The 17,930-nt window shown below is 46.7% G+C and overlaps 104 non-coding genes across 104 annotated transcripts; all 104 read left to right on the top strand.

Moving 5' to 3' along the window:
• Positions 1-11: 11 nt before the first annotated feature.
• On the top strand, positions 12-84 carry TRNAT-CGU (transfer RNA threonine (anticodon CGU)). The gene has a single exon. It is a non-coding gene; the product is annotated as a tRNA-Thr (tRNA).
• Positions 85-154: 70 nt separating this feature from the next.
• Positions 155-227, top strand: TRNAT-CGU (transfer RNA threonine (anticodon CGU)). The gene has a single exon. It is a non-coding gene; the product is annotated as a tRNA-Thr (tRNA).
• Positions 228-296: 69 nt separating this feature from the next.
• TRNAT-CGU (transfer RNA threonine (anticodon CGU)) lies at positions 297-369 on the top strand. The gene has a single exon. It is a non-coding gene; the product is annotated as a tRNA-Thr (tRNA).
• Positions 370-438: 69 nt separating this feature from the next.
• Positions 439-511, top strand: TRNAT-CGU (transfer RNA threonine (anticodon CGU)). Its single transcript has one exon. It is a non-coding gene; the product is annotated as a tRNA-Thr (tRNA).
• A 69-nt stretch (positions 512-580) lies between these two features.
• Positions 581-653, top strand: TRNAT-CGU (transfer RNA threonine (anticodon CGU)). The gene has a single exon. It is a non-coding gene; the product is annotated as a tRNA-Thr (tRNA).
• A 70-nt stretch (positions 654-723) lies between these two features.
• On the top strand, positions 724-796 carry TRNAT-CGU (transfer RNA threonine (anticodon CGU)). Its single transcript has one exon. It is a non-coding gene; the product is annotated as a tRNA-Thr (tRNA).
• Positions 797-866: 70 nt separating this feature from the next.
• Positions 867-939, top strand: TRNAT-CGU (transfer RNA threonine (anticodon CGU)). The gene has a single exon. It is a non-coding gene; the product is annotated as a tRNA-Thr (tRNA).
• A 70-nt stretch (positions 940-1,009) lies between these two features.
• On the top strand, positions 1,010-1,082 carry TRNAT-CGU (transfer RNA threonine (anticodon CGU)). The gene has a single exon. It is a non-coding gene; the product is annotated as a tRNA-Thr (tRNA).
• A 70-nt stretch (positions 1,083-1,152) lies between these two features.
• On the top strand, positions 1,153-1,225 carry TRNAT-CGU (transfer RNA threonine (anticodon CGU)). The gene has a single exon. It is a non-coding gene; the product is annotated as a tRNA-Thr (tRNA).
• Positions 1,226-1,294: 69 nt separating this feature from the next.
• Positions 1,295-1,367, top strand: TRNAT-CGU (transfer RNA threonine (anticodon CGU)). Its single transcript has one exon. It is a non-coding gene; the product is annotated as a tRNA-Thr (tRNA).
• A 211-nt stretch (positions 1,368-1,578) lies between these two features.
• On the top strand, positions 1,579-1,651 carry TRNAT-CGU (transfer RNA threonine (anticodon CGU)). The gene has a single exon. It is a non-coding gene; the product is annotated as a tRNA-Thr (tRNA).
• Positions 1,652-1,721: 70 nt separating this feature from the next.
• Positions 1,722-1,794, top strand: TRNAT-CGU (transfer RNA threonine (anticodon CGU)). The gene has a single exon. It is a non-coding gene; the product is annotated as a tRNA-Thr (tRNA).
• Positions 1,795-1,863: 69 nt separating this feature from the next.
• Positions 1,864-1,936, top strand: TRNAT-CGU (transfer RNA threonine (anticodon CGU)). The gene has a single exon. It is a non-coding gene; the product is annotated as a tRNA-Thr (tRNA).
• A 69-nt stretch (positions 1,937-2,005) lies between these two features.
• On the top strand, positions 2,006-2,078 carry TRNAT-CGU (transfer RNA threonine (anticodon CGU)). The gene has a single exon. It is a non-coding gene; the product is annotated as a tRNA-Thr (tRNA).
• A 69-nt stretch (positions 2,079-2,147) lies between these two features.
• Positions 2,148-2,220, top strand: TRNAT-CGU (transfer RNA threonine (anticodon CGU)). The gene has a single exon. It is a non-coding gene; the product is annotated as a tRNA-Thr (tRNA).
• A 69-nt stretch (positions 2,221-2,289) lies between these two features.
• Positions 2,290-2,362, top strand: TRNAT-CGU (transfer RNA threonine (anticodon CGU)). The gene has a single exon. It is a non-coding gene; the product is annotated as a tRNA-Thr (tRNA).
• A 70-nt stretch (positions 2,363-2,432) lies between these two features.
• TRNAT-CGU (transfer RNA threonine (anticodon CGU)) lies at positions 2,433-2,505 on the top strand. Its single transcript has one exon. It is a non-coding gene; the product is annotated as a tRNA-Thr (tRNA).
• A 70-nt stretch (positions 2,506-2,575) lies between these two features.
• On the top strand, positions 2,576-2,648 carry TRNAT-CGU (transfer RNA threonine (anticodon CGU)). The gene has a single exon. It is a non-coding gene; the product is annotated as a tRNA-Thr (tRNA).
• Positions 2,649-2,718: 70 nt separating this feature from the next.
• On the top strand, positions 2,719-2,791 carry TRNAT-CGU (transfer RNA threonine (anticodon CGU)). Its single transcript has one exon. It is a non-coding gene; the product is annotated as a tRNA-Thr (tRNA).
• Positions 2,792-2,861: 70 nt separating this feature from the next.
• Positions 2,862-2,934, top strand: TRNAT-CGU (transfer RNA threonine (anticodon CGU)). The gene has a single exon. It is a non-coding gene; the product is annotated as a tRNA-Thr (tRNA).
• A 69-nt stretch (positions 2,935-3,003) lies between these two features.
• On the top strand, positions 3,004-3,076 carry TRNAT-CGU (transfer RNA threonine (anticodon CGU)). The gene has a single exon. It is a non-coding gene; the product is annotated as a tRNA-Thr (tRNA).
• Positions 3,077-3,145: 69 nt separating this feature from the next.
• TRNAA-CGC (transfer RNA alanine (anticodon CGC)) lies at positions 3,146-3,218 on the top strand. The gene has a single exon. It is a non-coding gene; the product is annotated as a tRNA-Ala (tRNA).
• A 69-nt stretch (positions 3,219-3,287) lies between these two features.
• Positions 3,288-3,360, top strand: TRNAT-CGU (transfer RNA threonine (anticodon CGU)). Its single transcript has one exon. It is a non-coding gene; the product is annotated as a tRNA-Thr (tRNA).
• A 70-nt stretch (positions 3,361-3,430) lies between these two features.
• TRNAT-CGU (transfer RNA threonine (anticodon CGU)) lies at positions 3,431-3,503 on the top strand. The gene has a single exon. It is a non-coding gene; the product is annotated as a tRNA-Thr (tRNA).
• Positions 3,504-3,573: 70 nt separating this feature from the next.
• Positions 3,574-3,646, top strand: TRNAT-CGU (transfer RNA threonine (anticodon CGU)). The gene has a single exon. It is a non-coding gene; the product is annotated as a tRNA-Thr (tRNA).
• Positions 3,647-3,858: 212 nt separating this feature from the next.
• Positions 3,859-3,931, top strand: TRNAT-CGU (transfer RNA threonine (anticodon CGU)). The gene has a single exon. It is a non-coding gene; the product is annotated as a tRNA-Thr (tRNA).
• Positions 3,932-4,000: 69 nt separating this feature from the next.
• Positions 4,001-4,073, top strand: TRNAT-CGU (transfer RNA threonine (anticodon CGU)). Its single transcript has one exon. It is a non-coding gene; the product is annotated as a tRNA-Thr (tRNA).
• Positions 4,074-4,143: 70 nt separating this feature from the next.
• TRNAT-CGU (transfer RNA threonine (anticodon CGU)) lies at positions 4,144-4,216 on the top strand. The gene has a single exon. It is a non-coding gene; the product is annotated as a tRNA-Thr (tRNA).
• Positions 4,217-4,286: 70 nt separating this feature from the next.
• Positions 4,287-4,359, top strand: TRNAT-CGU (transfer RNA threonine (anticodon CGU)). Its single transcript has one exon. It is a non-coding gene; the product is annotated as a tRNA-Thr (tRNA).
• Positions 4,360-4,428: 69 nt separating this feature from the next.
• TRNAT-CGU (transfer RNA threonine (anticodon CGU)) lies at positions 4,429-4,501 on the top strand. Its single transcript has one exon. It is a non-coding gene; the product is annotated as a tRNA-Thr (tRNA).
• Positions 4,502-4,570: 69 nt separating this feature from the next.
• Positions 4,571-4,643, top strand: TRNAT-CGU (transfer RNA threonine (anticodon CGU)). The gene has a single exon. It is a non-coding gene; the product is annotated as a tRNA-Thr (tRNA).
• A 70-nt stretch (positions 4,644-4,713) lies between these two features.
• On the top strand, positions 4,714-4,786 carry TRNAT-CGU (transfer RNA threonine (anticodon CGU)). Its single transcript has one exon. It is a non-coding gene; the product is annotated as a tRNA-Thr (tRNA).
• Positions 4,787-4,856: 70 nt separating this feature from the next.
• On the top strand, positions 4,857-4,929 carry TRNAT-CGU (transfer RNA threonine (anticodon CGU)). The gene has a single exon. It is a non-coding gene; the product is annotated as a tRNA-Thr (tRNA).
• A 70-nt stretch (positions 4,930-4,999) lies between these two features.
• Positions 5,000-5,072, top strand: TRNAT-CGU (transfer RNA threonine (anticodon CGU)). Its single transcript has one exon. It is a non-coding gene; the product is annotated as a tRNA-Thr (tRNA).
• Positions 5,073-5,142: 70 nt separating this feature from the next.
• Positions 5,143-5,215, top strand: TRNAT-CGU (transfer RNA threonine (anticodon CGU)). The gene has a single exon. It is a non-coding gene; the product is annotated as a tRNA-Thr (tRNA).
• A 69-nt stretch (positions 5,216-5,284) lies between these two features.
• TRNAT-CGU (transfer RNA threonine (anticodon CGU)) lies at positions 5,285-5,357 on the top strand. The gene has a single exon. It is a non-coding gene; the product is annotated as a tRNA-Thr (tRNA).
• A 70-nt stretch (positions 5,358-5,427) lies between these two features.
• TRNAT-CGU (transfer RNA threonine (anticodon CGU)) lies at positions 5,428-5,500 on the top strand. The gene has a single exon. It is a non-coding gene; the product is annotated as a tRNA-Thr (tRNA).
• Positions 5,501-5,569: 69 nt separating this feature from the next.
• On the top strand, positions 5,570-5,642 carry TRNAT-CGU (transfer RNA threonine (anticodon CGU)). Its single transcript has one exon. It is a non-coding gene; the product is annotated as a tRNA-Thr (tRNA).
• Positions 5,643-5,712: 70 nt separating this feature from the next.
• On the top strand, positions 5,713-5,785 carry TRNAT-CGU (transfer RNA threonine (anticodon CGU)). The gene has a single exon. It is a non-coding gene; the product is annotated as a tRNA-Thr (tRNA).
• Positions 5,786-5,854: 69 nt separating this feature from the next.
• Positions 5,855-5,927, top strand: TRNAT-CGU (transfer RNA threonine (anticodon CGU)). The gene has a single exon. It is a non-coding gene; the product is annotated as a tRNA-Thr (tRNA).
• A 70-nt stretch (positions 5,928-5,997) lies between these two features.
• On the top strand, positions 5,998-6,070 carry TRNAT-CGU (transfer RNA threonine (anticodon CGU)). Its single transcript has one exon. It is a non-coding gene; the product is annotated as a tRNA-Thr (tRNA).
• Positions 6,071-6,139: 69 nt separating this feature from the next.
• On the top strand, positions 6,140-6,212 carry TRNAT-CGU (transfer RNA threonine (anticodon CGU)). The gene has a single exon. It is a non-coding gene; the product is annotated as a tRNA-Thr (tRNA).
• A 70-nt stretch (positions 6,213-6,282) lies between these two features.
• Positions 6,283-6,355, top strand: TRNAT-CGU (transfer RNA threonine (anticodon CGU)). The gene has a single exon. It is a non-coding gene; the product is annotated as a tRNA-Thr (tRNA).
• A 70-nt stretch (positions 6,356-6,425) lies between these two features.
• TRNAT-CGU (transfer RNA threonine (anticodon CGU)) lies at positions 6,426-6,498 on the top strand. Its single transcript has one exon. It is a non-coding gene; the product is annotated as a tRNA-Thr (tRNA).
• A 69-nt stretch (positions 6,499-6,567) lies between these two features.
• TRNAT-CGU (transfer RNA threonine (anticodon CGU)) lies at positions 6,568-6,640 on the top strand. The gene has a single exon. It is a non-coding gene; the product is annotated as a tRNA-Thr (tRNA).
• Positions 6,641-6,709: 69 nt separating this feature from the next.
• On the top strand, positions 6,710-6,782 carry TRNAT-CGU (transfer RNA threonine (anticodon CGU)). Its single transcript has one exon. It is a non-coding gene; the product is annotated as a tRNA-Thr (tRNA).
• A 69-nt stretch (positions 6,783-6,851) lies between these two features.
• Positions 6,852-6,924, top strand: TRNAT-CGU (transfer RNA threonine (anticodon CGU)). The gene has a single exon. It is a non-coding gene; the product is annotated as a tRNA-Thr (tRNA).
• Positions 6,925-6,993: 69 nt separating this feature from the next.
• On the top strand, positions 6,994-7,066 carry TRNAT-CGU (transfer RNA threonine (anticodon CGU)). Its single transcript has one exon. It is a non-coding gene; the product is annotated as a tRNA-Thr (tRNA).
• Positions 7,067-7,136: 70 nt separating this feature from the next.
• Positions 7,137-7,209, top strand: TRNAT-CGU (transfer RNA threonine (anticodon CGU)). Its single transcript has one exon. It is a non-coding gene; the product is annotated as a tRNA-Thr (tRNA).
• Positions 7,210-7,279: 70 nt separating this feature from the next.
• TRNAT-CGU (transfer RNA threonine (anticodon CGU)) lies at positions 7,280-7,352 on the top strand. Its single transcript has one exon. It is a non-coding gene; the product is annotated as a tRNA-Thr (tRNA).
• A 70-nt stretch (positions 7,353-7,422) lies between these two features.
• TRNAT-CGU (transfer RNA threonine (anticodon CGU)) lies at positions 7,423-7,495 on the top strand. The gene has a single exon. It is a non-coding gene; the product is annotated as a tRNA-Thr (tRNA).
• A 69-nt stretch (positions 7,496-7,564) lies between these two features.
• TRNAT-CGU (transfer RNA threonine (anticodon CGU)) lies at positions 7,565-7,637 on the top strand. Its single transcript has one exon. It is a non-coding gene; the product is annotated as a tRNA-Thr (tRNA).
• Positions 7,638-7,707: 70 nt separating this feature from the next.
• Positions 7,708-7,780, top strand: TRNAT-CGU (transfer RNA threonine (anticodon CGU)). The gene has a single exon. It is a non-coding gene; the product is annotated as a tRNA-Thr (tRNA).
• Positions 7,781-7,849: 69 nt separating this feature from the next.
• Positions 7,850-7,922, top strand: TRNAT-CGU (transfer RNA threonine (anticodon CGU)). Its single transcript has one exon. It is a non-coding gene; the product is annotated as a tRNA-Thr (tRNA).
• Positions 7,923-7,991: 69 nt separating this feature from the next.
• On the top strand, positions 7,992-8,064 carry TRNAT-CGU (transfer RNA threonine (anticodon CGU)). The gene has a single exon. It is a non-coding gene; the product is annotated as a tRNA-Thr (tRNA).
• A 212-nt stretch (positions 8,065-8,276) lies between these two features.
• TRNAT-CGU (transfer RNA threonine (anticodon CGU)) lies at positions 8,277-8,349 on the top strand. Its single transcript has one exon. It is a non-coding gene; the product is annotated as a tRNA-Thr (tRNA).
• Positions 8,350-8,417: 68 nt separating this feature from the next.
• TRNAT-CGU (transfer RNA threonine (anticodon CGU)) lies at positions 8,418-8,492 on the top strand. The gene has a single exon. It is a non-coding gene; the product is annotated as a tRNA-Thr (tRNA).
• Positions 8,493-8,561: 69 nt separating this feature from the next.
• TRNAT-CGU (transfer RNA threonine (anticodon CGU)) lies at positions 8,562-8,634 on the top strand. Its single transcript has one exon. It is a non-coding gene; the product is annotated as a tRNA-Thr (tRNA).
• A 71-nt stretch (positions 8,635-8,705) lies between these two features.
• On the top strand, positions 8,706-8,778 carry TRNAT-CGU (transfer RNA threonine (anticodon CGU)). Its single transcript has one exon. It is a non-coding gene; the product is annotated as a tRNA-Thr (tRNA).
• A 69-nt stretch (positions 8,779-8,847) lies between these two features.
• Positions 8,848-8,920, top strand: TRNAT-CGU (transfer RNA threonine (anticodon CGU)). The gene has a single exon. It is a non-coding gene; the product is annotated as a tRNA-Thr (tRNA).
• Positions 8,921-9,559: 639 nt separating this feature from the next.
• Positions 9,560-9,632, top strand: TRNAT-CGU (transfer RNA threonine (anticodon CGU)). Its single transcript has one exon. It is a non-coding gene; the product is annotated as a tRNA-Thr (tRNA).
• A 69-nt stretch (positions 9,633-9,701) lies between these two features.
• TRNAT-CGU (transfer RNA threonine (anticodon CGU)) lies at positions 9,702-9,774 on the top strand. The gene has a single exon. It is a non-coding gene; the product is annotated as a tRNA-Thr (tRNA).
• Positions 9,775-9,844: 70 nt separating this feature from the next.
• TRNAT-CGU (transfer RNA threonine (anticodon CGU)) lies at positions 9,845-9,917 on the top strand. The gene has a single exon. It is a non-coding gene; the product is annotated as a tRNA-Thr (tRNA).
• Positions 9,918-10,414: 497 nt separating this feature from the next.
• On the top strand, positions 10,415-10,487 carry TRNAT-CGU (transfer RNA threonine (anticodon CGU)). Its single transcript has one exon. It is a non-coding gene; the product is annotated as a tRNA-Thr (tRNA).
• Positions 10,488-10,556: 69 nt separating this feature from the next.
• Positions 10,557-10,629, top strand: TRNAT-CGU (transfer RNA threonine (anticodon CGU)). The gene has a single exon. It is a non-coding gene; the product is annotated as a tRNA-Thr (tRNA).
• A 212-nt stretch (positions 10,630-10,841) lies between these two features.
• TRNAT-CGU (transfer RNA threonine (anticodon CGU)) lies at positions 10,842-10,914 on the top strand. Its single transcript has one exon. It is a non-coding gene; the product is annotated as a tRNA-Thr (tRNA).
• A 69-nt stretch (positions 10,915-10,983) lies between these two features.
• TRNAT-CGU (transfer RNA threonine (anticodon CGU)) lies at positions 10,984-11,056 on the top strand. Its single transcript has one exon. It is a non-coding gene; the product is annotated as a tRNA-Thr (tRNA).
• A 210-nt stretch (positions 11,057-11,266) lies between these two features.
• On the top strand, positions 11,267-11,339 carry TRNAT-CGU (transfer RNA threonine (anticodon CGU)). Its single transcript has one exon. It is a non-coding gene; the product is annotated as a tRNA-Thr (tRNA).
• Positions 11,340-11,409: 70 nt separating this feature from the next.
• TRNAT-CGU (transfer RNA threonine (anticodon CGU)) lies at positions 11,410-11,482 on the top strand. Its single transcript has one exon. It is a non-coding gene; the product is annotated as a tRNA-Thr (tRNA).
• A 211-nt stretch (positions 11,483-11,693) lies between these two features.
• TRNAT-CGU (transfer RNA threonine (anticodon CGU)) lies at positions 11,694-11,766 on the top strand. The gene has a single exon. It is a non-coding gene; the product is annotated as a tRNA-Thr (tRNA).
• A 69-nt stretch (positions 11,767-11,835) lies between these two features.
• TRNAT-CGU (transfer RNA threonine (anticodon CGU)) lies at positions 11,836-11,908 on the top strand. The gene has a single exon. It is a non-coding gene; the product is annotated as a tRNA-Thr (tRNA).
• Positions 11,909-12,119: 211 nt separating this feature from the next.
• Positions 12,120-12,192, top strand: TRNAT-CGU (transfer RNA threonine (anticodon CGU)). The gene has a single exon. It is a non-coding gene; the product is annotated as a tRNA-Thr (tRNA).
• Positions 12,193-12,262: 70 nt separating this feature from the next.
• On the top strand, positions 12,263-12,335 carry TRNAT-CGU (transfer RNA threonine (anticodon CGU)). The gene has a single exon. It is a non-coding gene; the product is annotated as a tRNA-Thr (tRNA).
• Positions 12,336-12,405: 70 nt separating this feature from the next.
• TRNAT-CGU (transfer RNA threonine (anticodon CGU)) lies at positions 12,406-12,478 on the top strand. Its single transcript has one exon. It is a non-coding gene; the product is annotated as a tRNA-Thr (tRNA).
• Positions 12,479-12,549: 71 nt separating this feature from the next.
• Positions 12,550-12,622, top strand: TRNAT-CGU (transfer RNA threonine (anticodon CGU)). The gene has a single exon. It is a non-coding gene; the product is annotated as a tRNA-Thr (tRNA).
• A 69-nt stretch (positions 12,623-12,691) lies between these two features.
• Positions 12,692-12,764, top strand: TRNAA-CGC (transfer RNA alanine (anticodon CGC)). The gene has a single exon. It is a non-coding gene; the product is annotated as a tRNA-Ala (tRNA).
• A 69-nt stretch (positions 12,765-12,833) lies between these two features.
• Positions 12,834-12,906, top strand: TRNAT-CGU (transfer RNA threonine (anticodon CGU)). The gene has a single exon. It is a non-coding gene; the product is annotated as a tRNA-Thr (tRNA).
• Positions 12,907-12,976: 70 nt separating this feature from the next.
• TRNAT-CGU (transfer RNA threonine (anticodon CGU)) lies at positions 12,977-13,049 on the top strand. Its single transcript has one exon. It is a non-coding gene; the product is annotated as a tRNA-Thr (tRNA).
• Positions 13,050-13,119: 70 nt separating this feature from the next.
• TRNAT-CGU (transfer RNA threonine (anticodon CGU)) lies at positions 13,120-13,192 on the top strand. The gene has a single exon. It is a non-coding gene; the product is annotated as a tRNA-Thr (tRNA).
• A 70-nt stretch (positions 13,193-13,262) lies between these two features.
• Positions 13,263-13,335, top strand: TRNAT-CGU (transfer RNA threonine (anticodon CGU)). The gene has a single exon. It is a non-coding gene; the product is annotated as a tRNA-Thr (tRNA).
• A 211-nt stretch (positions 13,336-13,546) lies between these two features.
• TRNAT-CGU (transfer RNA threonine (anticodon CGU)) lies at positions 13,547-13,619 on the top strand. The gene has a single exon. It is a non-coding gene; the product is annotated as a tRNA-Thr (tRNA).
• A 70-nt stretch (positions 13,620-13,689) lies between these two features.
• Positions 13,690-13,762, top strand: TRNAT-CGU (transfer RNA threonine (anticodon CGU)). Its single transcript has one exon. It is a non-coding gene; the product is annotated as a tRNA-Thr (tRNA).
• A 70-nt stretch (positions 13,763-13,832) lies between these two features.
• On the top strand, positions 13,833-13,905 carry TRNAT-CGU (transfer RNA threonine (anticodon CGU)). The gene has a single exon. It is a non-coding gene; the product is annotated as a tRNA-Thr (tRNA).
• A 70-nt stretch (positions 13,906-13,975) lies between these two features.
• Positions 13,976-14,048, top strand: TRNAT-CGU (transfer RNA threonine (anticodon CGU)). Its single transcript has one exon. It is a non-coding gene; the product is annotated as a tRNA-Thr (tRNA).
• A 70-nt stretch (positions 14,049-14,118) lies between these two features.
• TRNAT-CGU (transfer RNA threonine (anticodon CGU)) lies at positions 14,119-14,191 on the top strand. Its single transcript has one exon. It is a non-coding gene; the product is annotated as a tRNA-Thr (tRNA).
• A 70-nt stretch (positions 14,192-14,261) lies between these two features.
• On the top strand, positions 14,262-14,334 carry TRNAT-CGU (transfer RNA threonine (anticodon CGU)). The gene has a single exon. It is a non-coding gene; the product is annotated as a tRNA-Thr (tRNA).
• A 70-nt stretch (positions 14,335-14,404) lies between these two features.
• TRNAT-CGU (transfer RNA threonine (anticodon CGU)) lies at positions 14,405-14,477 on the top strand. Its single transcript has one exon. It is a non-coding gene; the product is annotated as a tRNA-Thr (tRNA).
• A 69-nt stretch (positions 14,478-14,546) lies between these two features.
• TRNAT-CGU (transfer RNA threonine (anticodon CGU)) lies at positions 14,547-14,619 on the top strand. The gene has a single exon. It is a non-coding gene; the product is annotated as a tRNA-Thr (tRNA).
• Positions 14,620-14,688: 69 nt separating this feature from the next.
• TRNAT-CGU (transfer RNA threonine (anticodon CGU)) lies at positions 14,689-14,761 on the top strand. The gene has a single exon. It is a non-coding gene; the product is annotated as a tRNA-Thr (tRNA).
• A 69-nt stretch (positions 14,762-14,830) lies between these two features.
• TRNAT-CGU (transfer RNA threonine (anticodon CGU)) lies at positions 14,831-14,903 on the top strand. Its single transcript has one exon. It is a non-coding gene; the product is annotated as a tRNA-Thr (tRNA).
• A 641-nt stretch (positions 14,904-15,544) lies between these two features.
• TRNAT-CGU (transfer RNA threonine (anticodon CGU)) lies at positions 15,545-15,617 on the top strand. The gene has a single exon. It is a non-coding gene; the product is annotated as a tRNA-Thr (tRNA).
• A 213-nt stretch (positions 15,618-15,830) lies between these two features.
• TRNAT-CGU (transfer RNA threonine (anticodon CGU)) lies at positions 15,831-15,903 on the top strand. The gene has a single exon. It is a non-coding gene; the product is annotated as a tRNA-Thr (tRNA).
• Positions 15,904-15,972: 69 nt separating this feature from the next.
• TRNAT-CGU (transfer RNA threonine (anticodon CGU)) lies at positions 15,973-16,046 on the top strand. The gene has a single exon. It is a non-coding gene; the product is annotated as a tRNA-Thr (tRNA).
• Positions 16,047-16,115: 69 nt separating this feature from the next.
• Positions 16,116-16,188, top strand: TRNAT-CGU (transfer RNA threonine (anticodon CGU)). The gene has a single exon. It is a non-coding gene; the product is annotated as a tRNA-Thr (tRNA).
• Positions 16,189-16,258: 70 nt separating this feature from the next.
• On the top strand, positions 16,259-16,331 carry TRNAT-CGU (transfer RNA threonine (anticodon CGU)). The gene has a single exon. It is a non-coding gene; the product is annotated as a tRNA-Thr (tRNA).
• A 70-nt stretch (positions 16,332-16,401) lies between these two features.
• Positions 16,402-16,474, top strand: TRNAT-CGU (transfer RNA threonine (anticodon CGU)). Its single transcript has one exon. It is a non-coding gene; the product is annotated as a tRNA-Thr (tRNA).
• Positions 16,475-16,543: 69 nt separating this feature from the next.
• Positions 16,544-16,616, top strand: TRNAT-CGU (transfer RNA threonine (anticodon CGU)). Its single transcript has one exon. It is a non-coding gene; the product is annotated as a tRNA-Thr (tRNA).
• A 70-nt stretch (positions 16,617-16,686) lies between these two features.
• Positions 16,687-16,759, top strand: TRNAT-CGU (transfer RNA threonine (anticodon CGU)). The gene has a single exon. It is a non-coding gene; the product is annotated as a tRNA-Thr (tRNA).
• Positions 16,760-16,829: 70 nt separating this feature from the next.
• On the top strand, positions 16,830-16,902 carry TRNAT-CGU (transfer RNA threonine (anticodon CGU)). The gene has a single exon. It is a non-coding gene; the product is annotated as a tRNA-Thr (tRNA).
• A 70-nt stretch (positions 16,903-16,972) lies between these two features.
• TRNAT-CGU (transfer RNA threonine (anticodon CGU)) lies at positions 16,973-17,045 on the top strand. Its single transcript has one exon. It is a non-coding gene; the product is annotated as a tRNA-Thr (tRNA).
• Positions 17,046-17,115: 70 nt separating this feature from the next.
• Positions 17,116-17,188, top strand: TRNAT-CGU (transfer RNA threonine (anticodon CGU)). Its single transcript has one exon. It is a non-coding gene; the product is annotated as a tRNA-Thr (tRNA).
• Positions 17,189-17,257: 69 nt separating this feature from the next.
• On the top strand, positions 17,258-17,330 carry TRNAT-CGU (transfer RNA threonine (anticodon CGU)). Its single transcript has one exon. It is a non-coding gene; the product is annotated as a tRNA-Thr (tRNA).
• A 69-nt stretch (positions 17,331-17,399) lies between these two features.
• TRNAT-CGU (transfer RNA threonine (anticodon CGU)) lies at positions 17,400-17,472 on the top strand. Its single transcript has one exon. It is a non-coding gene; the product is annotated as a tRNA-Thr (tRNA).
• Positions 17,473-17,543: 71 nt separating this feature from the next.
• On the top strand, positions 17,544-17,616 carry TRNAT-CGU (transfer RNA threonine (anticodon CGU)). The gene has a single exon. It is a non-coding gene; the product is annotated as a tRNA-Thr (tRNA).
• Positions 17,617-17,930: the final 314 nt, after the last annotated feature.

Raw genomic sequence — 17,930 nt, 5'->3', positions numbered from 1 at the left:
AGCGCTACCGGGGCCGCGTGGCTTAGTGGTTAAAGCGCCTGTCTCGTAAACAGGAGATCGTGAGTTTGACTCTCATCGCGGCCTCTGCTGCTCTATATGTCTTTAACCTTGTTTACGAAATCGACAAATTTTAACATGTCATAATAGCAACCGGAGCCGCGTGGCTAAGTGGTTAAAATGCCTGTCTCGTAAACAGGAGATCGTGAGTTCGACTCTCATCGCGGCCTCTGTTGCTCACTATGTCTTAACCCAGTTTACGAAATCGACAAATTTTAACTTGTCATATTCGCAACCGGGGCCGCGTGGCTTAGTGGTTATAGCGCCTGTCTCGTAAACAGGAGATCGTGAGTTCAACTCTCATCGTGGCTTCTATTGCTCTATATGTCTTAACCCAGTTTACGAAATCGACAAATTTTAACTTGTAATAATCGCAAACGGGGCCGCGTGGCTTAGTGGTTAAAGCGCCTGTCTCGTAAACAGGAGATCGTGAGTTTGACTCTGATCGCGGCCTCTGTTGCTCTATATTTCTTAACCCAGTTTACGAAATCGACAAATTTTAACTTGTCATAATTGCAACCAGGGCCGCGTGGCTTAGTTGTTAAAGCGCCTGTCTCGTAAACAGGAGATCGTGAGTTCGACTCTAATCGCGGCCTCTGTTGCTCTACATGTCTTTAACCCAGTTTACGAAATCGACAAATTTTAACTTTTCATTAACGCAACCGGGGCTACGTGGCTTAGTTGTTAAAGCGCCTGTCTCGTAAACAGGAGATCGTGAGTTCGACTCTCATCGCGGCCTCTGTCGCTCTATATGTCTTTAACCCAGTTTACGAAATCGACAAATTTTAACTTGTCATAAGCGTTACCGGGGCCGCGTGGCTTAGTGGTTAAAGCGCCTGTCTCGTAAACAGGAGATCGTGAGTTCGACTCTCATCGCGGCCTCTGCTGCTCTATATGTCTTTAACCCAGTTTACGAAATCGACAAATTTTAACTTGTCATAAGCGTTACCGGGGCCGCGTGGCTTAGTGGTTAAAGCGCCTGTCTCGTAAACAGGAGATCGTGAGTTCGACTCTCATCGCGGCCTCTGCTGCTCTATATGTCTTTAACCCAGTTTACGAAATCGACAAATTTTAACTTGTCATAATCGCAACCAGGGCCGCGTGGCTAAGTGGTTAAAGCGCCTGTTTCGTAAACAGGAGATCGTGAGTTCGACTCTCATCGCGGCCTCTGTTGCTCTTTATGTCTTAACCCAGTTTACGAAATCGACAAATTTTAACGTGTCATATTCGCAGCCGGGGCCGCGTGGCTTAGTGGTTAAAGCCCCTGTCTCGTAAACAGGAGATCGCGAGTTCAACTCTCATCGTGGCTTCTGTTGCTCTATATGTCTTAACCCAGTTTACGAAATCGACAAATTTTAACTTGTCATAATCGCAACCGGGGCTACGTGGCTTAGTTGTTAAAGCACCTGTCTCGTTAACAGGAGATCGTGAGTTCGACTCTCATCGCGGCCTCTGTTGCTCTATATGTCTTTACCCAGTTTACGAAATCGACAAATTTTAACTTGTCATAATCGCAAGCGGGGCCGCGTGGCTTAGTGGTTAAAGCGCCTGTCTCGTAAACAGGAGATCGTGAGTTCAACTCTCATCGCGGCCTCTGTTGCTCTATATGTCTTTAACCCAGTTTACGAAATCGACAAATTTTTACTTGTCATAATTGGAACCGGGGCCGCGTGGCTTAGTTGTTAAAGCGCCTGTCTCGTAAACAGGAGATCGTGAGTTCGACTCTCATCGCGGGCTCTGTTCCTGTATATGTCTTAGACCAGGTTACGAAATCGACAAATTTTAACTTGTCATATTCGCAACCGGGGCCGCGTGGCTTAGTGGTGAAAGCGCCTGTATCGTAAACAGGAGATCGTGAGTTCGACTCTAATCGCGGCCTCTGTTGCTCTACATGTCTTAACCCAGTTTACGAAATCGACAAATTTTAACTTGTCATAATCGCAACCGGGGCCGCGTGACTTAGTGGTTAAAGCGCCTGTCTCGTAAACAGGAGATCGTGAGTTCGACTCTCATCGCGGGCTCTGTTGTTCTACATGTCTTAACCCAGTTTACGAAATCGACAAATTTTAAATTGTCATAATCGCAACCGGGGCCGCGTGACTTTGTGGTTAAAGCGCCTGTCTCGTAAACAGGAGATCGTGAGTTCGACTCTCATCGCGGCCTCTGTTGCTCTATATTTCTTAACCCAGTTTACGAAATCGACAAATTTTAACTTGTCATAATTGCAACCGGGGCCGCGTGGCTTAGTTGTTAAAGCGCCTGTCTCGTAAACAGGAGATCGTGAGTTCGACTCTAATCGCGGCCTCTGTTGCTCTACATGTCTTTAACCCAGTTTACGAAATCGACAAATTTTAACTTGTCATAAACGCAACCGGGGCTACGTGGCTTAGTTGTTAAAGCGCCTGTCTCGTAAACAGGAGATCGTGAGTTCGACTCTCATCGCGGCCTCTGTCGCTCTATATGTCTTTAACCCAGTTTACGAAATTGACAAATTTTAACTTGTCATAAGCGCTACCGGGGCCGCGTGGCTTAGTGGTTAAAGCGCCTGTCTCGTAAACAGGAGATCGTGAGTTCGACTCTCATCGCGGCCTCTGCTGCTCTATATGTCTTTAACCCAGTTTACGAAATCGACAAATTTTAACTTGTCATAATCGCAAACAGGGCCGCGTGGCTAAGTGGTTAAAGCGCCTGTCTCGTACACAGGAGATCGTGAGTTCGACTCTCAACGCGGCCTCTGTTGCTCTATATGTCTTTAACCCAATTTACGAAATCGAAAAATTTTAACATGTCATAATCCCTACCGGGGCCGCGTGGCTTAGTGGTTAAAGCGCCTGTCTCGTAAACAGGAGATCGTGAGTTCGACTCTCATCGCTGCCTCTGTTGCTATATATGTCTTAACCCAGTTTACGAAATCGACAAATTTTAACTTGTCATATTCGCAACCGGGGCCCCGTGGCTTAGTGGTTAAAGCGCCTGTCTCGTAAACAGGAGATCGTGAGTTCAACTCTCATCGTGGCTTCTGTTGCTCTATATGTCTTAACCCAGTTTACGAAATCGACAAATTTTAACTTGTAATAATCGCAACCGGGGCCGCGAGGCTTAGTGGTTAAAGCGCCTGTCTCGCAAACAGGAGATCGTGAGTTCGACTCTCATCGCGGCCTCTGTTGCTCTATATTTTTTAACCCAGTTTATGAAATCGACAAATTTTAACTTGTCATAATTGCAACCGGGGCCGCGTGGCTTAGTTGTTAAAGCGCCTGTCTCGTAAACAGGAGATCGTGAGTTCGACTCTAATCGCGGCCTCTGTTGCTCTACATGTCTTTAAACCAGTTTACGAAATCGACAAATTTTAACTTGTCATAAACGCAACCGGGGCTACGTGGCTTAGTTGTTAAAGCGCCTGTCTCGTAAACAGGAGATCGTGAGTTCGACTCTCATCGCGGCCTCTGCTGCTCTATATGTCTTTAACCCAGTTTACGAAATCGACAAATTTTAACTTGTCATAATCGCAAACAGGGCCGCGTGGCTAAGTGGTTAAAGCGCCTGTCTCGTACACAGGAGATCGTGAGTTCGACTCTCATCGCGGCCTCTGTTGCTCTATATGTCTTAACCCAGTTTACGAAATCGACAAATTTTAACGTGTCATATTCGCAACCGGGAACGCGTGACTTAGTGGTTAAAGCGCCTGTCTCGTAAACAGGAGATCGTGAGTTCGACTCTCATCGCGGCCTCTGCTGCTCTATTTGTCTTTAACCCAGTTTACGAAATCGACAAATTTTAACTTGTCATAATCGCAACCGGGGCCGCGTGGCTTAGTGGTTAAAACGCCTGTCTCGTAAACAGGAGATCGTGAGTTCGACTCTCATCGCGGCCTCTGTTGCTCTATATGTCTTAACCCAGTTTACGAAATCGACAAATTTTAACTTGTCATAATCGCAACGAGGGCCGCGTGGCTTAGTGGTTAAAACGCCTGTCTCGTAAACAGGAGATCGTGAGTTCGACTCTCATCGCGGCCTCTGTTTCTCTATATGTCTTAAACCCAGTTTACGAAATCGACAAATTTTAACTTGTCATAATCGCAAGCGGGGCCGCGTGGCTTAGTGGTTAAAGCGCCTGTCTCGTAAACAGGAGATCGTGAGTTCGACTCTCATCGCGGCCTCTGTTTCTCTATATGTCTTTAACCCAAATTACGAAATCGACAAATTTTAACTTGTCATAATTGCAACCGGGGCCGCGTGGCTTAGTGGTTAAAGCGCCTGTCTCGTAAACAGAAGATCGTGAGTTCGACTCTCAACGCGGCCTCTGTTCCTCTATATGTCTTAACCCAGTTTACGAAATCGACAAATTTTAACTTGTCATATTCGCAACCGGGGCCGCGTGGCTTAGTGGTTAAAGCGCCTGTCTCGTAAACAGGAGATCGTGAGTTCGACTCTCATCGCGGCCTCTGTTCCTCTATATGTCTTAACCCAGTTTACGAAATCGACAAATTTTAACTTGTCATATTCGCAACCGGGGCCGCGTGGCTTAGTGGTTAAAGCGCCTGTCTCGTAAACAGGAGATCGTGAGTTCGACTCTCATCGCGGCCTCTGCTGCTCTTTATGTCTTTAACCCAGTTTACGGAATCGACAAATTTTAACTTGTCATAATCGCAACCGGGGCCGCGTGGCTTAGTGGTTAAAGCGCCAGTCTCGTTAACAGGAGATCGTGAGTTCGACTCTCATCGCGGCCTCTGCTGCTCTATTAGTCTTTAACCCAGTTTACGAAATCGACAAATTTTAACTTGTCATAATCGCAACCGGGGCCGCGTGGCTTAGTGGTTAAAACGCCTGTCTCGTAAACAGGAGATCGTGAGTTCGACTCTCATCGCGGCCTCTGTTTCTCTATATGTCTTAAACCCAGTTTACGAAATCGACAAATTTTAACTTGTCATAATCGCAAGCGGGGCCGCGTGGCTTAGTGGTTAAAGCGCCTGTCTCGTAAACAGGAGATCGTGAGTTCGACTCTCATCGCGGCCTCTGTTGCTCTATATGTCTTTAACCCAAATTACGAAATCGACAAATTTTAACTTGTCATAATTGCAACCGGGGCCGCGTGGCTTAGTGGTTAAAGCGCCTGTCTCGTAAACAGAAGATCGTGAGTTCGACTCTCATCGCGGCCTCTGTTCCTCTATATGTCTTAACCCAGTTTACGAAATCGACAAATTTTAACTTGTCATATTCGCAACCGGGGCCGCGTGGCTTAGTGGTTAAAGCGCCTGTCTCGTAAAAAGGAGATCGTGAGTTCGACTCTAATCGCGGCCTCTGCTGCTCTTTATGTCTTTAACCCAGTTTACGAAATCGACAAATTTTAACTTATCATAAGCGCAACCGGGGCCGCGTGGCTTAGTGGTTAAAGCGCCTGTCTCGTAAACAGGAGATCGTGAGTTCGACTCTCATCGCGGCCTCTGTTGCTCTATATGTCTTAACCCCGTTTACGAAATCGACAAATTTTAACTTGTCATAATCGCAACCGGGGCCACGTGGCTTAGTGGTTAAAGCGCCTGTCTCGTAAACAGGAGATCGTGAGTTCGACTCTCATCGCGGCCTCTGTTGCTCTATATGTCTTTAACCCAGTTTACGAAATCGACAAATTTTAACTTGTCATAATTGCAACCGGGGCCGCGTGGCTTAGTGGTTAAAGCGCCTGTCTCGTAAACAGGAGTTCGTGAATTCGACTCTCATCGCGGCCTCTGTTCCTCTATATGTCTTAACCCAGTTTACGAAATCGACAAATTTTAACTAGTCATATTCGCAACCGGGGCCCCGTGGCTTAGTGGTTAAAGCGCCTGTCTCGTAAACAGGAGATCGTGAGTTCGACTCTCATCGCGGCCTCTGCTGCTCTATTGGTCTTTAACCCAGTTTACGAAATCGACAAATTTTAACTTGTCTTAATCGAAACCGGGGCCGCGTGGCTTAGTGGTTAAAACGCCTGTCTCGTAAACAGGAGATCGTGAGTTCGACTCTCATCGCGGCCTCTGTTCCTCTATATGTCTTAACCCAGTTTACGAAATCGACAAATTTTAACTTGTCATAAACGCAACCGGGGCTACGTGGCTTAGTTGTTAAAGCGCCTGTCTCGTAAACAGGAGATCGTGAGTTCGACTCTCATCGCGGCCTCTGTCGCTCTATATGTCTTTAACCCAGTTTACGAAATTGACAAATTTTAACTTGTCATAAGCGCTACCGGGGCCGCGTGGCTTAGTGGTTAAAGCGCCTGTCTCGTAAACAGGAGATCGTGAGTTCGACTCTCATCGCGGCCTCTGCTGCTCTATATGTCTTTAACCCAGTTTACGAAATCGACAAATTTTAACTTGTCATAATCGCAAACAGGGCCGCGTGGCTAAGTGGTTAAAGCGCCTGTCTCGTACACAGGAGATCGTGAGTTCGACTCTCATCGCGGCCTCTGTTGCTCTATATGTCTTAACCCAGTTTACGAAATCGACAAATTTTAACGTGTCATATTCGCAACCGGGGCCGCGTGGCTTAGTGGTTAAAGCCCCTGTCTCGTAAACAGGAGATCGCGAGTTCAACTCTCATCGTGGCTTCTGTTGCTCTATATGTCTTAACCCAGTTTACGAAATCGACAAATTTTAACTTGTCATAATCGCAAACAGGGCCGCGTGGCTAAGTGGTTAAAGCGCCTGTCTCGTACACAGGAGATCGTGAGTTCGACTCTCATCGCGGCCTCTGTTGCTCTATATGTCTTAACCCAGTTTACGAAATCGACAAATTTTAACGTGTCATATTCGCAACCGGGGCCGCGTGGCTTAGTGGTTAAAGCCCCTGTCTCGTAAACAGGAGATCGCGAGTTCAACTCTCATCGTGGCTTCTGTTGCTCTATATGTCTTAACCCAGTTTACGAAATCGACAAATTTTAACTTGTCATAATCGCAACCGGGGCCGCGTGGCTTAGTGGTTAAAACGCCTGTCTCGTAATCAGGAGATCGTGAGTTCGACTCTCATCGCGGCCTCTGTTTCTCTATATGTCTTAAACCCAGTTTACGAAATCGACAAATTTTAACTTGTCATAATCGCAACCGGGGCCGCGTGGCTTAGTGGTTAAAACGCCTGTCTCGTAATCAGGAGATCGTGAGTTCGACTCTCATCGCGGCCTCTGTTTCTCTATATGTCTTAAACCCAGTTTACGAAATCGACAAATTTTAACTTGTCATAATCGCAACCGGGGCCGCGTGGCTTAGTGGTTAAAGCGCCTGTCTCGTAAACAGGAGATCGTGAGTTCGACTCTCATCGCGGCCTCTGTTGCTCTATATGTCTTTAACCCAAATTACGAAATCGACAAATTTTAACTTGTCATAATTGCAACCGGGGCCGCGTGGCTTAGTGGTTAAAGCGCCTGTCTCGTAAACAGGAGATCGTGAGTTCGACTCTCATCGCGGCCTCTGTTCCTCTATATGTCTTAACCCAGTTTACGAAATCGAGAAATTTTAACTTGTCATATTCGCAACCGGGGCCGCGTGGCTTAGTGGTTAAAGCGCCTGTCTCGTAAACAGGAGATCGTGAGTTCGACTCTCATCGCGGCCTCTGCTGCTCTTTATGTCTTTAACCCAGTTTACGAAATCGACAAATTTTAACTTATCATAATCGCAACCGGGGCCGCGTGGCTTAGTGGTTAAAGCGCCTGTCTCGTAAACAGGAGATCGTGAGTTCGACTCTCATCGGGGCTTTGCTGCTCTTTGTGTCTTTAACCCAGTTTACGAAATCGACAAATTTTAACTTATCATAAGCGCAACCGGGGCCGCGTGGCTTAGTGGTTAAAGCGCCTGTCTCGTAAACAGGAGATCGTGAGTTCGACTCTCATCGCGGCCTCTGTTGCTCTATATGTCTTAACCCCGTTTACGAAATCGACAAATTTTAACTTGTCATAATCGCAACCGGGGCCACGTGGCTTAGTGGTTAAACCGCCTGTCTCGTAAACAGGAGAGCGTGAGTTCGACTCTCATCGCGGCCTCTGTTGCTCTACGTATCTTATACCAGTTTACGAAATCGACAAATTTTAACTTGTCATAATCGCAACCGGGGCTACGTGGCTTAGTTGTTAAAGCGCCTGTCTCGTAAACAGAAGATCGTGAGTTCGGCTCTCATCGCGGCCTCTGCTCCTCTTTATGTCTTTAACCCAGTTTACGAAATCGACAAATTTTAACTTATCATAATCGCAACCGGGGCCGCGTGGCTTAGTGGTTAAAGCGCTTGTCTCGTAAACAGGAGATCGTGAGTTCGACTCTCATCGCGGCCTCTGTTGCTCTATATGTCTTTAACCCAAATTACGAAATCGACAAATTTAAACTTGTCATAATTGCAACCGGCGCCGCGTGGCTTAGTGGTTAAAGCGCCTGTCTCGTAAACAGGAGATCGTGAGTTCGACTCTCATCGCGGCCTCTGTTCCTCTGTATGTCTTAACCCAGTATACGAAATCGACAAATTTTAACTTGTCATATCCGCAACCGGGGCCGCGTGGCTTAGTGGTTAAAGCGCCTGTCTCGTAAACAGGAGATCGTGAGTTCGACTCTCATCGCGGCCTCTGCTGCATCTTTATGTCTTTAACCCAGTTTACGAAATCGACAAATTTTAACTTATCATAAGCGCAACCGGGGCCGCGTGGCTTAGTGGTTAAAGCGCCTGTCTCGTAAACAGGAGATCGTGAGTTCGACTCTCATCGCGGGCTCTGTTGCTCTATATGTCTTAACCCCGTTTACGAAATCGACAAATTTTAACTTGTCATAATCGCAACCGGGGCCACGTGGCTTAGTGGTTAAACCGCCTGTCTCGTAAACAGGAGAGCGTGAGTTCGACTCTCATCGCGGCCTCTGTTGCTCTACGTATCTTATACCAGTTTACGAAATCGACAAATTTTAACTTGTCATAATCGCAACCGAAGCTACGTGGCTTAGTTGTTAAAGCGCCTGTCTCGTAAACAGAAGATCGTGAGTTCGGCTCTCATCGCGGCCTCTGTTGCTCTACATGTCTTAACCCAGTTTACGAAATCGACAAATTTTTACTTGTCATAATCGCAACCGGGGCTACGTGGCTTTGTTTTTAAAGCGCCTGTCTCGTAAACAGGAGATCGTGAGTTCGACTCTCATCGCGGCCTCTGTTGCTCTATATGTCTTAACCCAGTTTACGAAATCGACAAATTTTAACTTGTCATAATTGCAACCTGGGCTACGTGGCTTAGTTGTTAAAGCGCCTGTCTCGTAAACAGGAGATCGTGAGTTCGACTCTAATCGCGGCCTCTGTTGCTCTACATGTCTTTAACTCATTTTACGAAATCGACAAATTTTAACTTGTCATAAACGCAACCGGGGCTACGTGGCTTAGTTGTTAAAGTGCCTGTCTCGTAAACAGGAGATCGTGAGTGCGACTCTAATCGCGGCCTCTGTCGCTCTATATGTCTTTAACAGAGTTTACGAAATCGACAAATTTTAACTTGTCATGATCGCAACCGGGGCCGCGTGGCTAAGTGGTTAAAGCGCCTGTCTCGTAAACAGGAGATCGTGAGTTCGACTCTCATCGCGGCCTCTGTTGCTCTATATGTCTTAACCCAGTTTACGAAATCGACAAATTTTAACTTGTCATAATTGCAACCGGGGCCGCGTGGCTTAGTGGTTAAACCACCTGTCTCGTAAACAGGAGATCGTGAGTTCGACTCTCATCGCGGCCTCTGTTGCTCTATATGTCTTTAACCCAGATTACGAAATCGACAAATTTTAACTTGTCATAATTGCAACCGGGGCCGCGAGGCTTAGTGGTTAAAGCGCCTGTCTCGTAAACAGGAGATCGTGAGTTCGACTCTCATCGCGGCCTCTGTTGCTCTACATGTCTTAACCCAGTTTACGAAATCGACAAATTTTTACTTGTCATAATCGCAACCGGGGCCACGTGGCTTTGTTTTTAAAGCGCCTGTCTCGTAAACAGGAGATCGTGAGTTCGACTCTCATCGCGGCCTCTGTTGCTCTATATGTCTTAACCCAGTTTACGAAATCGACAAATTTTAACTTGTCATAATTGCAACCTGGGCTACGTGGCTTAGTTGTTAAAGCGCCTGTCTCGTAAACAGGAGATCGTGAGTTCGACTCTAATCGCGGCCTCTGTTGCTCTACATGTCTTTAACTCATTTTACGAAATCGACAAATTTTAACTTGTCATAAACGCAACCGGGGCTACGTGGCTTAGTTGTTAAAGTGCCTGTCTCGTAAACAGGAGATCGTGAGTGCGACTCTAATCGCGGCCTCTGTCGCTCTATATGTCTTTAACAGAGTTTACGAAATCGACAAATTTTAACTTGTCATGATCGCAACCGGGGCCGCGTGGCTAAGTGGTTAAAGCGCCTGTCTCGTAAACAGGAGATCGTGAGTTCGACTCTCATCGCGGCCTCTGTTGCTCTATATGTCTTAACCCAGTTTACGAAATCGACAAATTTTAACTTGTCATAATTGCAACCGGGGCCGCGTGGCTTAGTGGTTAAACCACCTGTCTCGTAAACAGGAGATCGTGAGTTCGACTCTCATCGCGGCCTCTGTTGCTCTATATGTCTTTAACCCAGTTTACGAAATCGACAAATTTTAACTTGTCATAATAGCAACCGGGGCCGCGAGGATTAGTGGTTAAGCCGCCTGTCTCGTAAACAGGAGAGCGTGAGTTCAACTCTCATCGTGGCTTCTGTTGCTCAATATGTCTTAACCCAGTTTACGGAATCGACAAATTTTAACTTGTCATATTCGCAACCGGGGCCGCGTGGCTTAGTGGTTATAGCGCCTGTCTCGTAAACAGGAGATCGTGAGTTCAACTCTCATCGTGGCTTCTATTGCTCTATATGTCTTAAGCCAGTTTACGAAATCGACAAATTTTAACTTGTAATAATCGCAACCGGGGCCGCGTGGCTTAGTGGTTAAAGCGCCTGTCTCGTAAACAGGAGATCGTGAGTTCGACTCTCATCGCGGCCTCTGTTGCTCTATATTTCTTAACCCAGTTTACGAAATCGACAAATTTTAACTTGGTATAATTGCAACCAGGGCCGCGTGGCTTAGTTGTTAAAGCGCCTGTCTCGTAAACAGGAGATCGTTATTCGACTCTAATCGCGGCCTCTGTTGCTCTACATGTCTTTAACCCAGTTTACGAAATCGACAAATTTTAACTTGTCATAATCCCAAGGGGGCCGCGTGGCTTAGTGGTTAAAGCGCCTGTCTCGTAAACAGGAGATCGTGAGTTCAACTCTCATCGCGGCCTCTGTTGCTCTATATGTCTTTAACCCAGTTTACGAAATCGACAAATTTTTACTTGTCATAATTGCAACCGGGGCCGCGTGGCTTAGTGGTTAAACCGCCTGTCTCGTAAACAGGAGATCGTGAGTTCGACTCTCATCGCGGGCTCTGTTCCTCTATATGTCTTAACCCAGTTTACGAAATCGACAAATTTTAACTTGACATATTTGCAACCGGGGCCGCGTGGCTTAGTGGTGAAAGCGCCTGTATCGTAAACAGGAAATCGTGAGTTCGACTCTAATCGCGGCCTCTGTTGCTCTACATGTCTTAACCCAGTTTACGAAATCGACAAATTTTAACTTGTCATAATCGCAACCGGGGCCGCGTGACTTAGTGGTTAAAGCGCCTGTCTCGTAAACAGGAGATCGTGAGTTCGACTCTCATCGCGGGCTCTGTTCCTCTATATGTCTTAACCCAGTTTACGAAATCGACCAATTTTAACTTGTCATATGCGCAACCGGGGCCGCGTGGCTTAGTGGTGAAAGCGCCTGTATCGTAAACAGGAGATCGTGAGTTCGACTCTAATCGCGGCCTCTGTTGCTCTACATGTCTTAACCCAGTTTACGAAATCGACAAATTTTAACTTGTCATAAACGCAACCTGGGCTACGTGGCTTAGTTGTTAAAGCGCCTGTCTCGTAAACAGGAGATCGTGAGTTCAACTCTAATCGCGGCCTCTGTTGCTCTACCTGTCTTAACCCAGTTTACGAAATCGACAAATTTTAACTTGTCATAAACGCAACCGGGGCTACGTGGCTTAGTTGTTAAAGCGCCTGTCTCGTAAACAGGAGATCGTGAGTTCGACTCTCATCGCGGCCTCTGTCGCTCTATATGTCTTTAACCCAGTTTACGAAATCGACAAATTTTAACTTGTCATAAGCGCTACCGGGGCCGCGTGGCTTAGTGGTTAAAGCGCCTGTCTCGTAAACAGGAGATCGTGAGTTCGACTCTCATCGCGGCCTCTGCTGCTCTATATGTCTTTAACCCAGTTTACGAAATCGACAAATTTTAACATGTCATAATCCCTACCGGGGCCGCGTGGCTTAGTGGTTAAAGCGCCTGTCTCGTAAACAGGAGATCGTGAGTTCAACTCTCATCGTGGCTTCTGTTGCTCTATATGTCTTTAACCCAGTTTACGAAATCGACAAAATTTTAACATGTCATAATCCCTACCGGGGCCGCGTGGCTTAGTGGTTAAAGCGCCTGTCTCGTAAACAGGAGATCGTGAGTTCAACTCTCATCGTGGCTTCTGTTGCTCTATATGTCTTAACCCAGTTTACGAAATCGACAAATTTTAACTTGTAATAATCGCAACCGGGGCCGCGTGGCTTAGTGGTTAAAGCGCCTGTCTCGCAAACAGGAGATCGTGAGTTCGACTCTCATCGCGGCCTCTGTTGCTCTATATTTCTTAACCCAGTTTACGAAATCGACAAATTTTAACTTGTCATAATTGCAACCAGGGCCGCGTGGCTTAGTTGTTAAAGCGCCTGTCTCGTAAACAGGAGATCGTGAGTTCGACTCTAATCGCGGCCTCTGTTGCTCTACATGTCTTTAACCCAGTTTACGAAATCGACAAATTTTAACTTGTCATAAACTCAACCGGGGCTTCGTGGCTTAGTTGTTAAAGCGCCTGTCTCGTAAACAGGAGATCGTGAGTTCGACTCTCATCGCGGCCTCTGTCGCTCTATATGTCTTTAACCCAGTTTACGAAATTGACAAATTTTAACTTGTCATAAGCGCTACCGGGGCCGCGTGGCTTAGTGGTTAAAGCGCCTGTCTCGTAAACAGGAGATCGTGAGTTCGACTCTCATCGCGGCCTCTGCTGCTCTATATGTCTTTAACCCAGTTTACGAAATCGACAAATTTTAACTTGTCATAATCGCAAACAGGGCCGCGTGGCTAAGTGGTTAAAGCGCCTGTCTCGTACACAGGAGATCGTGAGTTCGACTCTCATTGCGGCCTCTGTTGCTCTATATGTCTTAACCCAGTTTACGAAATCGACAAATTTTAACGTGTCATATTCGCAACCGGGAACGCGTGGCTTAGTGGTTAAAGCCCCTGTCTCGTAAACAGGAGATCGCGAGTTCAACTCTCATCGTGGCTTCTGTTGCTCTATATGTCTTAACCCAGTTTACGAAATCGACAAATTTTAACTTGTCATAATCGCAACCAGGGCCGCGTGGCTTAGTGGTTAAAGCGCCTGTCTCGTAAACAGGAGATCGTGAGTTCGACTCTCATCGCGGCCTCTGCTGCTCTATTTGTCTTTAACCCAGTTTACGAAATCGACAAATTTTAACTTGTCATAATCGCAACCGGGGCCGCGTGGCTTAGTGGTTGAAACGCCTGTCTCGTAAACAGGAGATCGTGAGTTCGACTCTCATCGCGGCCTCTGTTTCTCTATATGTCTTAAACCCAGTTTACGAAATCGACAAATTTTAACTTGTCATAATCGCAACCGGGGCCGCGTGGCTTAGTGGTTAAAACGCCTGTCTCGTAAACAGGAGATCGTGAGTTCGACTCTCATCGCGGCCTCTGTTTCTCTATATGTCTTAAACCCAGTTTACGAAATCGACAAATTTTAACTTATCATAATCGCAACCGGGGCCGCGTGGCTTAGTGGTTAAAGCGCCTGTCTCGTAAACAGGAGATCGTGAGTTCGACTCTCATCGCGGCCTCTGCTGCTCTATTAGTCTTTAACCCAGTTTACGAAATCGACAAATTTTAACTTGTCATAATCGCAACCGGGGCCGCGTGGCTTAGTGGTTAAAACGCCTGTCTCGTAAACAGGAGATCGTGAGTTCGACTCTCATCGCGGCCTCTGTTTCTCTATATGTCTTAAACCCAGTTTACGAAATCGACAAATTTTAACTTGTCATAATCGCAAGCGGGGCCGCGTGGCTTAGTGGTTAAAGCGTCTGTCTCGTAAACAGGAGATCGTGAGTTCGACTCTCATCGCGGCCTCTGTTGCTCTATATGTCTTTAACCCAAATTACGAAATCGACAAATTTTAACTTGTCATAATTGCAACCGGGGCCGCGTGGCTTAGTGGTTAAAGCGCCTGTCTCGTAAACAGGAGATCGTGAGTTCGACTCTCATCGCGGCCTCTGTTCCTCTATATGTCTTAACCCAGTTTACGAAATCGACAAATTTTAACTTGTCATATTCGCAACCGGGGCCGCGTGGCTTAGTGGTTAAAGCGCCTGTCTCGTAAACAGGAGATGGTGAGTTCGACTCTCATCGCGGCCTCTGTTGCTCTATATGTCTTAACCCAGTTTACGAAATCGACAAATTTTAACTTATCATAAGCGCAACCGGGGCCGCGTGGCTTAGTGGTTAAAGCGCCTGTCTCGTAAACAGGAGATCGTGAGTTCGACTCTCATCGCGGCCTCTGTTCCTCTATATGTCTTAACCCAGTTTACGAAATCGACAAATTTTAACTTATCATAAGCGCAACCGGGGCCGCGTGGCTTAGTGGTTAAAGCGCCTGTCTCGTAAAAGGGAGATCGTGAGTTCGACTCTCATCGCGGCCTCTGTTGCTCTATATGTCTTAACCCCGTTTACGAAATCGACAAATTTTAACTTGTCATAATCGCAACCGGGGCCACGTGGCTTAGTGGTTAAACCGCCTGTCTCGTAAACAGGAGATCGTGAGTTCGACTCTAATCGCGGCCTCTGTTGCTCTACATGTCTTAACCCAGTTTACGAAATCGACAAATTTTAACTTGTCATAAACGCAACCTGGGCTACGTGGCTTAGTTGTTAAAGCGCCTGTCTCGTAAACAGGAGATCGTGAGTTCGACTCTAATCGCGGCCTCTGTTGCTCTACATGTCTTTAACTCATTTTACGAAATCGACAAATTTTAACTTGTCATAAGCGCATACCGGGGCCGCTTGGCTTAGTGGTTAAAGCGCCTGTTTCGTAAACAGGAGATCGTGAGTTCGACTCTAATCGCGGCCTCTGTTGCTCTACATGTCTTAACCCAGTTTACGAAATCGACAAATTTTAACTTGTCATAAACGCAACCGGGGCTACGTGGCTTAGTTGTTAAAGTGCCTGTCTCGTTAACAGGAGATCGTGAGTTCGACTCTCATCGCGGCCTCTGTCGCTCTATATGTCTTTAACCCAGTTTACGAAATTGACAAATTTTAACTTGTCATAAGCGCATACCGGGGCCGCTTGGCTTAGTGGTTAAAGCGCCTGTTTCGTAAACAGGAGATCGTGAGTTCGACTCTCATCGCGGCCTCTGTTGCTCTACATGTCTTTAACCCAGTTTACGAAATCGACAAATTTTAACTTGTCATAAACGCAACCTGGGCTACGTGACTTAGTTGTTAAAGCGCCTGTCTCGTAAACAGGAGATCGTGAGTTCGACTCTAATCGCGGCCTCTGTTGCTCTACATGTCTTTAACTCATTTTACGAAATCGACAAATTTTAACTTGTCATAAACGCAACCGGGGCCGCGTGGCTTAGTTGTTAAAGCGCCGGTCTCGTAAACAGGAGATCGTGAGTTCGACTCTCATCGCGGCCTCTGTCGCTCTATATGTCTTTAACCCAGTTTACGAAATCGACAAATTTTAACTTGTCATAATCGCAACCGGGTCCGCGTGGCTAAGTGGTTAAAGCGCCTGTCTCGTAAACAGGAGATCGTGAGTTCGACTCTCATCGCGGCCTCTGTTGCTCTATATGTCTTAACCCAGTTTACGAAATCGACAAATTTTAACTTGTCATAATTGCAACCGGGGCCGCGTGGCTTAGTGGTTAAACCGCCTGTCTCGTAAACAGGAGATCGTGAGTTCGACTCTCATCGCGGCCTCTGTTTCTCTATATGTCTTTAACCCAGTTTACGAAATCGACAAATTTTAACTTAACATAATCGCAACCGGGGCCGCGTGGCTTAGTGGTTAAAACGCCTGTCTCGTAAACAGGAGATCGTGAGTTCGACTCTCATCGCGGCCTCTGTTTCTCTATATGTCTTAAACCCAGTTTACGAAATCGACAAATTTTAACTTGTCATAATCGCAAGCGGGGCCGCGTGGCTTAGTGGTTAAAGCGCCTGTCTCGTAAACAGGAGATCGTGAGTTCGACTCTCATCGCGGCCTCTGTTGCTCTATATGTCTTAACCCAGTTTACGAAATCGACAAATTTTAACTTGTCATATTCGCAACCGGGGCCGCGTGGCTTAGTGGTTAAAGCGCCTGTCTCGTAAACAGGAGATCGTGAGTTCGACTCTCATCGCGGCCTCTGCTGCTCTTTATGTCTTTAACCCAGTTTACGAAATCGACAAATTTTAACTTATCATAATCGCAACCGGGGCCGCGTGGCTTAGTGGTTAAAGCGCCTGTCTCGTAAACAGGAGATCGTGAGTTCGACTCTCATCGCGGCCTCTGCTGCTCTATTTGTCTTTAACCCAGTTTACGAAATCGACAAATTTTAACTTGTCATAATCGCAACCGGGGCCGCGTGGCTTAGTGGTTAAAACGCCTGTCTCGTAAACAGGAGATCGTGAGTTCGACTCTCATCGCGGCCTCTGTTTCTCTATATGTCTTAAACTAAGTTTACGAAATCGACAAATTTTAACTTGTCATAATCGCAAGCGGGGCCGCGTGGCTTAGTGGTTAAAGCGCCTGTCTCGTAAACAGGAGATCGTGAGTTCGACTCTCATCGCGGCCTCTGTTGCTCTATATGTCTTTAACCCAAATTACGAAATCGACAAATTTTAACTTGTCATAATTGCAACCGGGGCCGCGTGGCTTAGTGGTTAAAGCGCCTGTCTCGTAAACAGGAGATCGTGAGTTCGACTCTCATCGCGGCCTCTGTTCCTCTATATGTCTTAACCCAGTTTACGAAATCGAAAAATTTTAACTTGTCATATTCGCAACCGGGGCCGCGTGGCTTAGTGGTTAAAGCGCCTGTCTCGTAAACAGGAGATCGTGAGTTCGACTCTCATCGCGGCCTCTGTTGCTCTATATGTCTTAACCCCGTTTACGAAATCGACAAATTTTAACTTGTCTTAATCGCAACCGGGGCCACGTGGCTTAGTGGTTAAAGCGCCTGTCTCGTAAACAGGAGATCGTGAGTTCGACTCTCATCGCGGCCTCTGTTGCTCTATATGTCTTTAACCCATTTTACGAAATCGACAAATTTTAACTTGTCATAAGCGCATACCGGGGCCGCGTGGCTTAGTGGTTAAACCGCCTGTCTCGTAAACAGGAGATCGTGAGTTCGACTCTCATCGCGGCCTCTGTTTCTCTATATGTCTTAACCCAGTTTACGAAATCGACAAATTTTAACTTGTCATAAACGCAACCTGGGCTACGTGGCTTAGTTGTTAAAGGGCCTGTCTCGTAAACAGGAGATCGTGAGTTCGACTCTAATCGCGGCCTCTGTTGCTCTACATGTCTTTAACCCAGTTTACGAAATCGACAAATTTTAACTTGTCATACTCGCAAGCGGGGCCGCGTGGCTTAGTGGTTAAAGCGTTTGTCTCGTAAACAGGAGATCGTGAGTTCGACTCTCAATCCGGCCTCTGTTGCTCTATATGTCTTTAACCCAGTT

The sequence above is a fragment of the Leiobunum rupestre genome, chromosome 6 (genome assembly GCF_980474605.1).
Source record: "Leiobunum rupestre chromosome 6, qqLeiRupe1.1.hap1, whole genome shotgun sequence".
Classification (NCBI taxonomy): Eukaryota; Metazoa; Arthropoda; class Arachnida; order Opiliones; family Sclerosomatidae; genus Leiobunum; species Leiobunum rupestre.
This window is presented reverse-complemented; position numbering and strand designations above follow the sequence as displayed.